The sequence below is a fragment of the Canis lupus genome, chromosome 18 (genome assembly GCF_011100685.1).
Source record: "Canis lupus familiaris isolate Mischka breed German Shepherd chromosome 18, alternate assembly UU_Cfam_GSD_1.0, whole genome shotgun sequence".
NCBI lineage: Eukaryota > Metazoa > Chordata > Mammalia > Carnivora > Canidae > Canis > Canis lupus.
Genome location: NC_049239.1, coordinates 24,020,115 through 24,035,155, shown reverse-complemented (window position 1 = coordinate 24,035,155; position 15,041 = coordinate 24,020,115). Strand labels below are relative to the sequence as shown.

Sequence of the window (15,041 nt, the reverse complement as noted above, 5' to 3'; positions counted from 1 at the left end):
CTGGCCTTCTATTCAGTAAATATGGTAATTTCTGCCTATGCTAAGTTTCTTTCCCTCCCCTTTCCTTTATGTTTGGTGTTCTTCTGTTTGGAAAGGATCTTTCCATCCAACTTTTTTGTGTGGATTTAACTACACATTTTCTACTTAATTACTCCCTCTGTTTTGAAAAGTTTCCCCTTAATTGCACTCATATAGGGTTTGTTTCTATAGTTATTGTGATATTTAAATGTGACAGTTGCTTGCTTATATTCTTTTAAATATGGTATCCAAGAAGAAAAAACTCTGATATTTCTTGAAGAAGATCATGCTGTTAGTAGATTTTAGTCACACTATGGACCTGTGTTGTCCAATAGGATAGATAGCCAATGGCCTTATGTGGCAATCGAGTTATTCAATTGCGTTACTCCAAGTTGAGTTTTGCAGATTTCGAAGACATAGAAGAAAAAAAGAATATAAAATATCTTAATAATGTTTTATTGACTATGTGTTGATTACATGAAATAATATTTTGTTATAAGCAAAATTAAATATATTATTAAATTAATTTCACTTTTTTATAACTTTTTAAAATGTGACTGCTAGAAAATTTAAATTAAATATGTGGTTCACAATGTATTTTAATTAGCTTTTGTTGCTTTAGAGCACTTTTGAAAGTTGAGATGTCAGTAAACAAAAATAAGAATTATTTGCATTTTTATTCATATTTGCATTTTTATTATCAGCTATAATAATTTCTATGCTTAAATGTATGTCTCCATAGTTCATAAATGCCTGTCATTTAAAGGTAATGTATTTGAATTACCTAAGAAATATGAATCACATCATCTTTACCTTCCAGGTATAAAATATGAAGATATTGTATATAATATATAAATAATCTGGTGGAATTATACATATACATATATGTAATTTTTCACTTGAGCTAATAAATTATTATACCTCACAACTATAACCCATATTTACCAATGTAAAAACTTTTTTTTAGCCGGGAGTAAATCTTCACAGTCAAAATATACATGCAAGAGACCTGAGAAATAAAGGCACAAAACTCATGCATTTTTTTTAAAGGCTTTACTTATTTTCTGAGAGAAAGAGAGACAGAGAGAGAGAGAGAGAGAGAGAGCATGAGCAGGGAGAAGGGCAGAGAGAAGGAGAAACAGGCTCCCTGCTGAGCAGGAAGCCCAACCTGGGGTTTGATCTGGGTACTCTGGGATCATGACCTGAGCCGAAGGCAGACACTTAACTAAGTCACCCAGGTGCCCCAAAACTTATGCATTTTTTATGAAAGGGGAGTGGTTCATCATTTTATTAAAACAATTTAAATTATGTACAAATGTAAGTATATCTATTTTATAAGCCTATTACTCTAGGTTCTATGCACACTCAAAATTAGTAACAGGTTTATAGCGGGGGCGGGGGGGGGGGGGGGAGAAAGAATTACTAGGGAATCCTAGGAATTTAAAGAATTTCTTCTCCACATCTTACATATCTATGGAATAGACCCCAAATATCCCAAACAATTGATGTTTCTAAGGGTGGGTTTGAATCAGTAAGGACATTAAAGTATTTATATGAGCAATTATATACCCCATATCAGAAATTAGAAACACAGCTTAAAAATTTTTCATCAAAAAAGTTAAAAATATATAATCTTTGCTCTTATAAACCATTAACTCTTTTTTTAAATTATTTATTTGAGAGAAAAAGAGAAAGCACAAGTAGGGGAGCGGCAGAAGGAGAAGCAGACTTCTCACTGAGCAGGGAAACCTGACATGAGCCTCAACCCCAGGACCCTGAGATCATGGCCTGAGCAGAAGACAGCCAATTAACCAACTGAGCCACCTAGGCACTCCATAAACCATTTATTCTAATTTAATTTTTTATCTTATTTATTTTAATTGAATGATTTTATTATAAATTATAGTTATAAATAAACTTTATTTTCTGGAAAATTTTCTTATCCACAAATCACTGCAGATGAAAAATATGTTAAATTGTCTCTTTATTAAAATACTTCCAGAACTAGAACAAACAATCCTAAAATTCGTATGGAAGCACAAAGACTTCAAATAGCTGAAGCAACCTTGAAAAAGAAAAACAGAACTGGAAACATCACAATTCCAGACTTCAAGTTAAATTATGTAGCAGTAGTAATTAAAACACTATGGTACAGGCATAAAAAGAGACACAGAGGTTAATAGAATAGAATAGAAAAGCCAGAAATAAACCACAATTATATGTCAGTTACTTAATCTTTGACCAAGGAGGAATGAATATACAATGGGAAAAAGACAGTCTCTTTAACAAATAGTGTTGGGAAAACTGGACAGCCACATGGAAAAGAATGAAACTGGTCCACTGTCTTTCACCATACAGAAAAACTAACTCAAAAGGGATAAAAAACCTAAATGTGAGACCTGAAATCATATAAATCCTTGAAGAAGGCAGAGGCAGTACTCTCTCTGACATTGGTCATATCAACATTTTTCTAGATATATCTTTTGAGGCAAGGGAAATAAAAGCAAAAATATACTATTGGGATTACATTAAAATTAAGAAGTTTCTGTATGGCGAAGGAAACAACCAACAAAACTAAAAGGTGATCAGGAAAAGATATTTGCAAGTGACATATCTGAGAAAGGGTTAGTATCCAAAATATGTAGAGAATTGATACAACTCAACACCCGAAAAAGAAATTATCCAAATAAAAATGGACAGAAAACATGAATAAACATTTCTCCAAAAAAGACTTAAGATGGTCAGGAGACACATGAAGAGATGCTTAACATCACTCATTGTCAGGGAATGCAGATCAAAACCACAATGTGTATCACCTCATACCTGTCAGAATGGATAAAATAAAAAACACAAGAAATAAGAAATGTTGATGAGGATGTGGAGAAAAAGAAATCCTCTTGCACTGTTGATGGGAAGGCAAATTGGTGCAGATGTTGTGGAAAACAGTGTGGAGGGATGTATGAACCCATATGTTTATTGCAGTATTATTTGTAATAACCAAACTATGGAGGCAGCCCCAGTGTCCAGTGATTTAGTTGAGTGGAGGTGTGGTATATATGTGTATGTGTGTGTGTGTGTGTGTGTGTGTGTGTGTGTGTGTAATCACGACCGAATATTATTTAGTCACAAAAAAGAATGTAGTCGTGCCATTTGCAATGACATGGGTGGAGCTAGGGAGTATAATGCTGATCAAAATAAGTCAGTCAGAACAGAAAAATACCATATGATTTCACTCATATGTGGAATTTAAGAAACAAAACAAGCAAAGGAAAAAAGAGAGAGAGGGAGACAAACCAAGAAAGATCCTTAACTATAGAGAACAGACCGATGTTTACCAGAGAGAAGGTGGGTGGAAGGATGGGGGAATAGGAGCAGGGATTAAAGAGTGAATTACCGTGATGAATAAAGAGAAAAGAAAAAAAAATAAAATAAAATGATTTCAAAAAATAAAATAAATAGAATACTTCTAATGTTAGCCTTAAATCTGTATCACATAATACATATTAATACATTTATAAAATAAAATTTAGAAAATAGTGAATGTATAAATAGCAAACAAATTTACATTTCCAAAATATTTACTCTTCAAGAAAAAAACTGATCCAGGCATTTGGAATCATTTAGAGAGGAATTAAAGTAGTAGTGATTTAAGTTTAGGCTTTGATTGCTGCCTTTTAGTTAATTAACTTTTAAGAAGAAACTATTGCTTTTGGCATTTAGTCAAATGTAAGTAAAGGCAGGCGTGGACGTTTACTGTTGTGTGTGTGTGTGTGTGTGTGTGTTTTTCCAGTACACTTGGTGGACGTTAGGTATGGACCCAAATCTGTTAAATAGAGATGACGCAGTCCAGAATCTGAAAATTACATATTTTCAGTACATTAAGTTTCAATTTCTGGAAATGGAACACAATGTAATATGGGAAATTTGAAAGTTATTTTGCTTTAAGGTTTAAAAATAACTTCCTTGATGCCCCAAGGCTTAGAGTTCACTTAAATTACAACAGATACTTAGTCTCTGTATATATAAGCATATGTTTTGGATAAAAGTCACAAACCAAAAACAAAAGAGAAAAGCGTCACTGCACATAGGCATTATGACTTTGAAAATTTCCTCTGCCTAAGACATTTCAAATTAGCTCACTGACCAAACTATCTTCTGACTTTCTGGCCTCGGAGCTATGATTTCTTCATCTGGATTTTTCTTCGGAAGATGGCTATATCATGGGGAAACCGGAAGAGTTTGAAATTTTGAAATAGTAATGAGCATTCTTTAATAACTTTCTATTAATTAGAGGCAGCCGACTTCATTGTTTTCTTTATTTTAAAAAATTCCTTCGGTGAGTGTTGAGGATTTTGATAAAGAGGCAAATGAGGAGTTATAGGGAGTATGGAGTCAGTGTTGTGGAAGATGTTAAACACATGATTTTAAGTCATTTAAGTCTGAGTGTGGAATATTGGCCATAGAGAGTTGTGTCCTTATGTTGCATTTTTACAATGTGATGCAAGAGTGAAAACCAAATTGGTGATAATCAAGGAATGTTGTAAACCTGTAGGTGATGAAGATCTTGATAATAACCTCCACTGAAAATCTTGGAGGATGGTAATTTTATAAGTTATTTCTTAAATTGGCACTCACATGCAGTAAGTAGGAACTATTGTTGGTTTTCTGATTTTATATGAGAAATGCTCCATCAAAACTAAATTTTTGTCTCAAAAATAGCATTATTGATAGTAACCAAAGGACAGATGAACTGACTCTCTAAATCAAGGTCCTAGTCAGTGTTCAAAGCAGCAGTCTTAGACTGAATCATGACTTTTCAAAAAAGTAATATTGTATTATTTCTTTCTTATCTTAATATAGTGATTCATAACCATATTATTAGGTCATTGCATTGATAACATGCCTGCAGTGAGGAGAAACATTCAAAAGTAACCTACTTGGGTGTACCAAACTTAAAAAGTTACTCAATCTTTAAATATACTCAAGAACTATAAATATTTATTCTGGAGTAAGAGCTAATATGTAGTGATAGTTTTATGTATTTTTTCCTCTACGTTTTTTTTTTTTCTATGAAGCATGGATTTTGCTCTGTGTGTATCTCAGAGCATATCTACACATACCTCATTAATAGAACATATGAAAATAGACATATATTTCAACTCATCAGTGTCTTAGATTGTTGCAGCCATGTGTTAAGGCTATGTTCTTTTCACTATACTGAATTGCTGATGTGAAACCAAACAGAGCCCTTATATTGACAGATTTAGTTGATATCTCTCTCTCTCTTTCAGTTGATCTCTTTCTAATTTTAGCTTTTAGTTTCAATGTTGCCCCCCCAGTTTGTCCCAGGATCTAATGTGTTTAATTTAGGAATCCATAAGACTTTAACTTGTCTAGACATTTACATATCTATGGACTAGTGTCTAGGACAACGTAGCCTAGAATTAAGCACATGTCTTGTCTAATATGGGTATTATGGGGGTGGGGGTGGGGGAAGGAGGTAGATTACATTGCCCTGAATAAGAATTCATGATTAATTAGAATCACATTGATTATAATTTAATGTGCAACAAATATAGTATCATTTTTTTCTGGAAATGAGTCATAAAGACTTAGAATTTGGGGTTTATTTGTAATATCCTGATAAGACATCTGTTGTGAACTGCTAGTAAAACTCATAAGGCCACACCAATACTCAAAGTAGCATATCACACAATTCAATGACCTATGTAGGCTTTGGATCCTTTGTTGGAACTCTTTCTGATAGAGTAAAGGAGGAGTGAGTAATGGTAAAAACAAGTTGCTCAATGAGAAAATAATACAACTAAATCCTGCTTCTGATAATTTTGTGACTAAACTGAAAGAATAATACTACAAGTCAGAGTTTCAATTTATTTACTTTTTTGCTTCTATTAAAAGTTCATTCATGCAAATTATATTGTTCCCAATGTGCCAGAACATTTCGTTAATAGCAGGGAAATACCTCATTGCCAATGGGGTTGAACAGGCTCTCATCCACATTCCTATTTTATTTCAGCAGATTGAACTTCCCTTCCTTCCATTTCTCCTTTTTCTGCCACTAAAGGAGCATGCCTGCATGCACACAGACTTCATTCTTTCTTATTACTTGCCAGCTGTAAGGCTAAAATGCCAAGCTCTAAAATGTGTGTGTGTGTGTTTTTCAAACAGCAGCAGCAGCAACATCTGGATCTGTGCAACTTTAATCTTGGCTGGTTTCCTTCTTTCCTTTTTGGCCTTCCAGGCACCTGTGGACGTCCTGTACATACACAATGACATCAAACCGTAGCTGGAAATCTGATTCTCTTGGTATAATGAACAATGATTAGTTAGAAGCATGTAAAACCACAAACTGTGAGTAATAAAGAACAAGTTCCATACATTGTAGATAAGGGACAATGAAAACTTAACTTAAAAATTAAGTGACTTAAAAAAAATTAAGTGACTTTAAAAACAGTTAATGAAAACTAGAGTCACCTGAATCTTTTTATTTTCAAACTTTATTATAAAATTGTGGGCTGAATTAAAAGCAGAAATGCCCCTTTTGTCTAAAGGGAAAGGTTCTTGTCATAAAATAGTAAGCCTTGATTTTAACCTAAGAGAAATTTGGAGGGAAGCCAAAAAGTTCTTCCAAATACCCCTGGCAAATTTCTTAATCATCTTAGATACTTCTGGATTTTTTTTGATACCCCAAGGTTCCTGATGTCTTTTTGAACTCCTAACTGAATGACTGCAAAGTGAGATTTGGAGACTACTCAGAAAAGCAATCAATAGTTACAAAAAGAAAACCCTGTCTGTCATAGGTATTGACTGCTTGAAACTCCATTCTACAAAGGTCATGGCATTCAAATATAAACCCTGAGATAGAGCCTTTGATCTGCAAAACCTAGCACTGTATGATTCTGGTCTTTCTTTTTATGGTATGGGCTCATCAGTTTGTTTTAAATGCCTTGGCTAACTACCTTCAGATATGAATATCAAAGAGATAGAGAACAAAATCCATCCCTATACTTTTGATTCTCTTTGATTTAATAAAATCCAAGCCATTCTTATGTCAGAGTATAAAGGAGGGGCCATTGTAATTGTTAGCAGGGAATTCATGGAAGATTTGGGTAGAAAACTGTGCTTGTCAAATTCTAAAATAAGCAGTCATTTAAGTGTGCAAAAAATAAATCTAATGCCACATATAACATGGGGAGAAAAAGTGGTTGAAAGTAAGTAGTATCATCAGTGGCAGATGATTATTTTGGGTAGTAAAGGAAAAATAAATTAGGTAATATTTTTTCAATGATAAAACACATGAAAGGATGCATGTATCTCTCCTTTCACCTGCTCACCAACTCCGCCATTGCCTTCATCATGTGCTCTTACGGGGTCTGCCTAAACTGATGGTCTTCCCTGGAAACAAGATGAGCAGATCTTATGACTTACATGCGTGCCATTTTTTGTTATATATCGGCTTCGTTTTCTTAATTGTTTCAAAGTTTTGATATTAGTTTCCCTAATTGCTCAGCAGGTACATTAAAAAGTCATCTATCTCACCCATATTCCTTGATTTTTGATGTATTTAAGAGTTAATTGTCATCCTCACTTGGTGAATTATGTCATAAACATACTTAAGAATATGACTTAATTCACATTAATATATTTTTAAGACTCATTTTGAATTGCCAGTTAAGTGTATTTTAACAACAAAAATGAGCAGTAGAATGTATATTCAGGGCATAAAATATTTATTCCTGCTTAATATTAGCCACTGATAGTATAAAATAAATTGAATATAATTGGTTTTCTATTACTTTTAATTGAGTTACTTCTTACAAGAATTTATGTTTTCTATGTCGTACCTTTATTCTTATCCATTAGCTAAGTATGTGAGGCATCTGATGCTAATCATTGTTTGGCCCCAAATCCTTGTAATTGAATAAATCATATATTAGGGTCCATCAATTCAACCAGCAAGTACAAGTCTTAAATTTGCCAGAAAAATAATATCATAAAATTCTTATAGGGTAGGACATAATTAATCTAAAGGCCACAAAGCTCCCATGTGAAGGCAGAAAGAGAAGAGCAAACACATCCCATAAAATAACACAACTTTGGGAATTAGTTACTGTATTCTCTCTCCTTTTTCACTAAAGCATGTCATATATTGTTGACTTTAATAAGTGCTGTTCAGAAAAATATAGGGGAACAGTATATTTTATAGGGGTTTGGTGGAAAAACCATGGCCCTCATCTTATTTCAGCTTCTCATTGTTGTTCACTTGGATTATTACAATAGTCACCTGATCTGATTTCAATCCCTCTTCCAGGTTTCTGGGAACATGTTCCTTCCAAACGCCTGTAATGTTCATGTTTCTCCTCTGATTAAAATCTTCCTAAAGTCTTTTGCCATGACAACCTCTCAATCCTCATCTTTTGCCTACTTGTTTCATTAAAATGTATGTTTTGAAACACAAAACTGCACATAATTCTTTGAGCATTGAATGTTTTACTGTCTCCGTGACTTTATGATACTGTTAATTCGGCCTGGAATGTCCTTATTATTTTATCTAACGTGGCTTTGCTACATTCCCACGTGCCGGGCACAAGCCCATTAAAAGTCCCAGGTTAAAATAATTTCCTTCAGGAAACCTCCTATGAATCTGAGTAGAGTTATTCACCCCATATTACCTCCGTATCTTCAGTTTAGTTACATCTTTGCACCCTTTTCCCTAATGAATTTACATTTGTCCCTCATTTGAGATTTTGTGATGCTTCAAAGCTGGAAGAGCATGTTATTCACACATGCATTTCCCGTGTCCAGCAGAGTGGGTACCTACATGCTTAGCAAATATTTATTGAGTGAACAAAGGAAAAAAGTGAATGGTCAAAATGAACAGAGGTCAGTACAACAAAGAATATTTTTAATCTCTATAAACTTGCCAAAGGTTGAAAAAGATGAGCTATAATCAATTCATTGCGGATGAGGGACTATCTCATTGGAAGAGAAACCTTCAGAAGTTACATGTAGCAAGTACTGTTGTGTTTATCACATGTAAAAGTTTCTTATCCTGACAATTACTATCGATTTCCTTTCTTTTTTTTTTTTTCGATTTCCTCTTTCTTTCTGCCTCTTTCCCCCCTTTGCTTTCTTTTTTTTCCCCTCTTTCTTCTAAGAACTAAGCGTGTATTATAAGCCAGAAACTTCTCTAGGACATGGTGTTAAAGGGGTCATTAATGTTTATTTATGGTTACCAAACTCTCTTGCGACAGTGCAAATGAGTTTTTGAAGTGTAAAGATGGGGACACTAAAACATTTTTTTTTCCACATAGACTGCCATAAAAAATAACTGGCCTCTCTTATTTCCAATGCTTGTTCGCTTGACTCATTTCTGGTTCTCTGAGTAATGTTCCTAAAGATTATACTGGCTCTTTTATTTCTTTATAATTTACAAAATTACTTATTTGTGAAAAGGGAATTAAGTGAAATCTAATAACAACAGACCATAGAAAAGAATGGAGCCACCCATACGTTAAAGATTTAATTCATAAAAATCAAAACTGTAATCTATCAACCATTATCCCAACAAATTAGAAAATGCTATAAATTAGCTTTGTGTTATATTTATTTTGTTGTAAATGTAAGCAAATATTATGTCGTTCCCATTAATCCAGTTTTGAATTTTATCACAGGCTAAAAGACCTTGCAAAAAAGAAATCAACCTTGAGGGTCATCCATTCAACAAATAGACCTTGTACTAAGCTGCTTTTCTATATTGAAGTTTGCTCCATTTGCATGCTTTTAGGCTTGAAATATGTGATTAAGTGCTACATTCTTTACATTAGCTAGTGATGGTGAAAGTGATGAAACAGGGTCTAGTTCAAAACAATGCTACTTTGAAAAAATAAACTCATTTATAAAATGGCAGTTATATAAATGGCAATTTTACAGATTTTAAAATCTCTTTTACATAGAATTATTTAATAGATCTTACAGGATTCAAGAATATTCTTACATACTCTCACGTTGTCTCTGTTAGCGATTGTGCATGTTCTTTGATACTACCTTGACTCTCTGTGAAGGAGTCTAGTATAATTCTTGGCATACATTGAAGACTCAGTATTGCCCCATTTCTTCTGCTTTTCTTTCTCCCTCAATCCCTTTCTCTTTCCTTCCCTCCCTCTATGCGTCAGGATACTACATTAAGTGATGTCTTGCCAAATTATTCCAGCCCAAACTGACCACTTGTTTCCTAACTGCCACTGAACACACCTAGTGGCTTAGAAGTGAATTATATTATGAATTTTCTTTTGAAAAATAGTGTGGGATTCTTTCATATATGAATGTTCACCTACCTGGAAATAATGCATATCTGTTGAGGGCAGAGATCATCTCCTAAGCAGATTTTGCACATTTCAGGCTGGCTCTTGCTTGTAAAATGGATCTATATAATACTGTGCCTATAACAGCCTCTAAAACTTTTTTTTAAAAACAAATATTAAAATCTTACACCATACACATTTTTTCAAAATACAATTAAAAAGAATCAAGTAATATATATGAAAACATTTAATACACATATACCACTCATATATCCCATTTTCACAAGAATTTTTACAAAATAGAAATGAGTTACTCTAGGGGCCCCTGGGTGGCTCAGTCAGTTAAGTGTCTGCCTTCAGCTCAGGTCATGACCACAGAGTGCTGGGATCGAGTCCCACGTCAGGCTTCCCGCTCAGCCTGCTTCTTCCTCTCCCCTGGCCACCCCTACCCCCCACTCGTTTTTTCTTGCTCATTCTCTCTCTCTCAAATAAATAAAATCTTTTTAAAAAAGAAATGAATTACTCTATAATTTTTAAACTATAGAGTGACTTTGGTTTGCCCATTAGTTTTACATACATATCCCAGGCTGAAATAAGTCAAAAGCAAATAATTCAAGAATATGTTCATTTGTGGTTCATAAAACACTTAAATTTAGTCTATAATATTTTTCCTTAAATTATAGAATTGGCCTATTGAGAATTTGACTGAAAACCTTGATCTGACCAATACCACTGAGCCAGCTAGCATAGACAACCACCACCTTTCCTCTGAACTGCTGTAAAAGCAACTGAATCATCTCCGTGCCTGCATAGGCGCCTTCCACAGTGCCTGCCCTGTCAAGTTGCAGAGTATCCTTTTAGAATACTCTGGACCATATCAGTCCTACGTGCCACACTTTCCAGTTACTTTCACGGCTCCCCACGGCCTGTCAAGTCCTTCGAAGCTCACAGGCTCTTCGTGCTGTTTCTCTCCTACCTTTTATTTCATCTCTTACCATGCCCCTCATTCGGGCCACGAGAGACATGTGTGCCTCCTTGGGGTTCCTGAAATATTTCCACCTGTATACTTTGCATCTCTGCTGCCTCAGACTCTTCTCAAGGATAATTTGTGGCTGCCTTTCTGCCTTAATTCAGGTCTCTGCAAGTGTGACCTTATGAGACAGGTTCTCTATGGCCTTCTATTCTAAAACAGTACCTCTCGCCACTCTGTCTCTCCTTTGCCACACTTTGATAGTGATTTTTTATATCATGTTATAATTTACTACTTCATTTATTTATTGTCTGTCACCTTTCCCTAGAATGTAAGCTTCATGAGCAAAAGGACTTTGCAAGGGGCCTGGGTGGCTCAGTGGGTTCAGTGTGGGACTCTTGATTTCAGCTTGGGTTGTGACCTCAAAGGTCAGGACATCAAGCCCCTGTATGGGCTCTGCATTCTGCAGGGAGTCTACTGGAGAGTCCCTCTCCCTTTCCCTTGGCCCCTCCCCCTGCTTGCATGCTCATTCTCTCTCTCTCTCTCTCTCTCTCTCTCAACAATAAATAAATCTTTTTAAAAAACGATTTTGCTTATCCATGATCTCAGCTCCAAAGTCTAAAACTGATGTATATATCATACGTATGTATAGACATAGATATGTATATATTAATGTGCATACACACCCATTCTCCTTAGTTACAGTCTATATGCTTATTATAAAAAATAAAGATAAATGTAAATTATTACATATAAAGCACTTATTGTATTAGCTATGCTCTTTCTTTTCATACTCTTTATTATGCAGTGACTGTCTTTTTTTTCCACTGAAATATAAGTTATTTGAAGGAGGAGGTTGATTACATCTGCTTAATTTTAGTCACTGTGACAATGCTGTGTACATGCCTTACATATTTTATCAAACCATAAAATTGTTGTATTGAATGTTGAAAGGACATTATTTTTGACATTGCCTTTGCTATTGATAATTATAATGTAGTCAGGGATATTGTGAATCTTCTTACCATTCTCATTGATATTGTAGTCTATCTAGCTAGACATTTGGTACTTCACTTTTCATTAAGAATAGATAATAATTTTAAGACCACACGTTTTATGACAGATTTCACTCTCTTTGAAAAAAGAAGTAACTAGGGGCTCCTGGCTGGTTTAATTGGCAGAGCATGTGCCTCCTGATCTCAGGGTTGTGAATTTGAGCCCCACATTGGTGTAAAGATAACTTTTTAAAAAAAATCTTAGAAGAAGAAGAGGAGGAGGAATGAAAGAAGTTCAGGAATAATTTTCGAAATTTCCCATTAGGTATTTTTAAAAATGACATAGTTTGTTTTCTGGAATTCTAACTTGGTTAAGTATGATTGCCAGTGTATAAGTAATCATCATTTTGCTATTTATCTATCAGCCAAAAACAACATTTGCTTTGTTTCAACCATATGTTCTTTTCTTTTTGCTCTATGACAATCTTGTTTTTGTTCATTCATTGGACCTGGCGGATGACTGTAAGGGTTTGAATTCCGAAGCCAATTCAGCATTAACTTTATATCCATGACCAATGTCAAATCTGAACTCTATCTAAGAACTGTTGAGTAATCCCACATTAATCTTCTCTGTGTCCCAGCTCTGACTAGCACTAATGAACAGTTTGATTGGAAACCCCAGCAGATTACTATCGTCCTATAGAGTTTGCTTTCGTCAGAAACCTCCCTATGGATTTATCCTACCCACCTAAGTCAGGCTGCTGTGGCTCAACAATATTTGAAAAGTTTTCATACATCCTGTAATTAAAGAAATCCTTGACTCATGGTGCCAGGAATGTAAGTGGGTCCCACTGTTATGCTAGTAAATACTAGTTCTCCAAATTGTTTTTATTTATTTACACATTTTGACGTTGTGTTGATTTACCATTTTTTGAAATGGGAAAGGTAATACATAATTAAAAACTTTTTAAAGATTTATTTCAAATCACATATAAAAGCTGAAATGCACCACTCTCTTGAAGAGAATAAACAGACACTCATGATTTTAAAGTATGTTTAAAATAAAAATATTTGGCATAAATATTTTTATTGTGCAGATGTTGTGCTATAACAAAGAAAAATTCATAGGATATTACTTTTTGAATGTTATAATACCAAAGAAATTAAATGTTGAATTAAAAAGTAAAATCTTTAGTCTGTGTTGTATAAACTGAATGATGGTAATCAGCCATGATGCGTGACTAAGGCGCACATCTGTCCACATGATTTATGAGAGAATATAATCAGAGAATAAGTTCTCAATTTTTTAAAAAAACTACAGTTCATTGTAAGAAGCAGTCATGTTTACGTAGAAGCATGGAAGTATTTTTCATTTATACTATTTCTGTGGGGCTCTTTCCCCTTTTCCCTCTGAACTTAGTCTTTTCCACACATTGCAGGCTCCAAGTACCCCCTTGTGAACTTCCACTCAGGAAATGACACGATTTCTTCTCATTGGAGAAATGTTTTCTTTTTAAGAAGTGAATAGTACATATATTCTGCTTTAGCTGGAGGTGGTCTGTGATACTTGGCATGCTTGATTACGTAATGGTTAATGTCAAAAGAACAGGTACCTTAAAAGTCTTGCTCAGGTGGATATTGGTAAACTTTAGCTCCCATGCCGCGGTGAATGGTATCTTCAGAGGAGGACTCAAGTTCTCCTGAGCATTTGGGGTCTTTGATTGGCCTACACGTTACGGTATAGAGAAAAACACACCGTTAGTTCAATGCCAATGGTAGCTAGTCTGCAGAGATCATTTAGAAAAGAATCTTACCCTTGTTACTCGGTAAGCACTTGTTATGCATTTACATTCATAATTGATGACATTCATTTAAAGATTTGTTTAATCTTTACTACAAGCTCACAGCGTATTATTATTTCCTTCACTTCACAAGTTAGGGAACAGGCTAGAGTTGTAATCATTTGCCTGCGGCTGCCCGGCAAGTGAAATGGGGGAGTCACGTTTCCAGTCTAGGACATGTGACTCTGTGGGCCATGCCCATACCTGCTGTGCTCCTCGCCTGTTAGGAATGGAACCCCTGGGAATCCCTGGGTGGCTCAGCGGCCTAGAGCCTGCCTGTGGCCCGGGGCACCATCCTGGAGACCCGGGATCGAGTCCCGCGTCGGGCTCCCTGCGTGGAGCCTGCTTCTCCCTCTGCCTGTGTCTCTGCCTCTCTCTCTCTCTCTCTCTCTCTATGTCTATCGTGAATAAATAAATAAAAATCTTTAAAAAAAAAAAAAGGAATGGAACCCCCTTTCTCAGATGCAGTCTTCTACAGGGAGCACCCCGAGAGTTTCAAGGTGATTGATGTGATATCTCATTGCTTTAAATCTTCAAAGACTTTGTTTTGTATCTTTCTTAAAATATGCATATTTTCCATGAATACAATTAAAATGATGATAATCATGATATGAGATAATAACAATCCTTCACTGAGGGTGTACTTTTGAGAAGTATTTGTTCTACAAACGATGACTCACTTCTTGTCACAACACCACTGTGAAGTAGGTACTATTACTATCCCCACTCTATATATGATTAAGTTCACACAACTAATTATTTACATAGTGATGATTTGAATGCAGTCTGATCCCAGATCATGTGTCTTAAAAGTTATTGTCTTATAATTATTGCTCGATTGTACAGCAGAGAAAGATGGTGCTTTCCTTAAGCTCTGGAGCACTTTTATAAA

At 34.9% G+C, this 15,041-nt stretch overlaps 1 protein-coding gene and 1 long non-coding RNA gene across 2 annotated transcripts in view; one reads left to right on the top strand and one right to left on the bottom strand.

Moving 5' to 3' along the window:
• Nucleotides 1–15,041, top strand: part of SEMA3A (semaphorin 3A) — a 454,892-nt gene that overhangs the window by 121,895 nt on the left and 317,956 nt on the right. The gene's annotated exons all lie outside the window — the stretch shown is intronic.
• The window catches only part of LOC111090918, a 38,290-nt gene continuing 36,639 nt past the window's right edge, over nt 13,391–15,041 (bottom strand). Inside the window, exon 3 of the long non-coding RNA XR_005373261.1 lies at nt 13,391–14,034. This is a non-coding gene — a long non-coding RNA (uncharacterized LOC111090918). The remainder of the gene's footprint in view (nt 14,035–15,041) is intronic.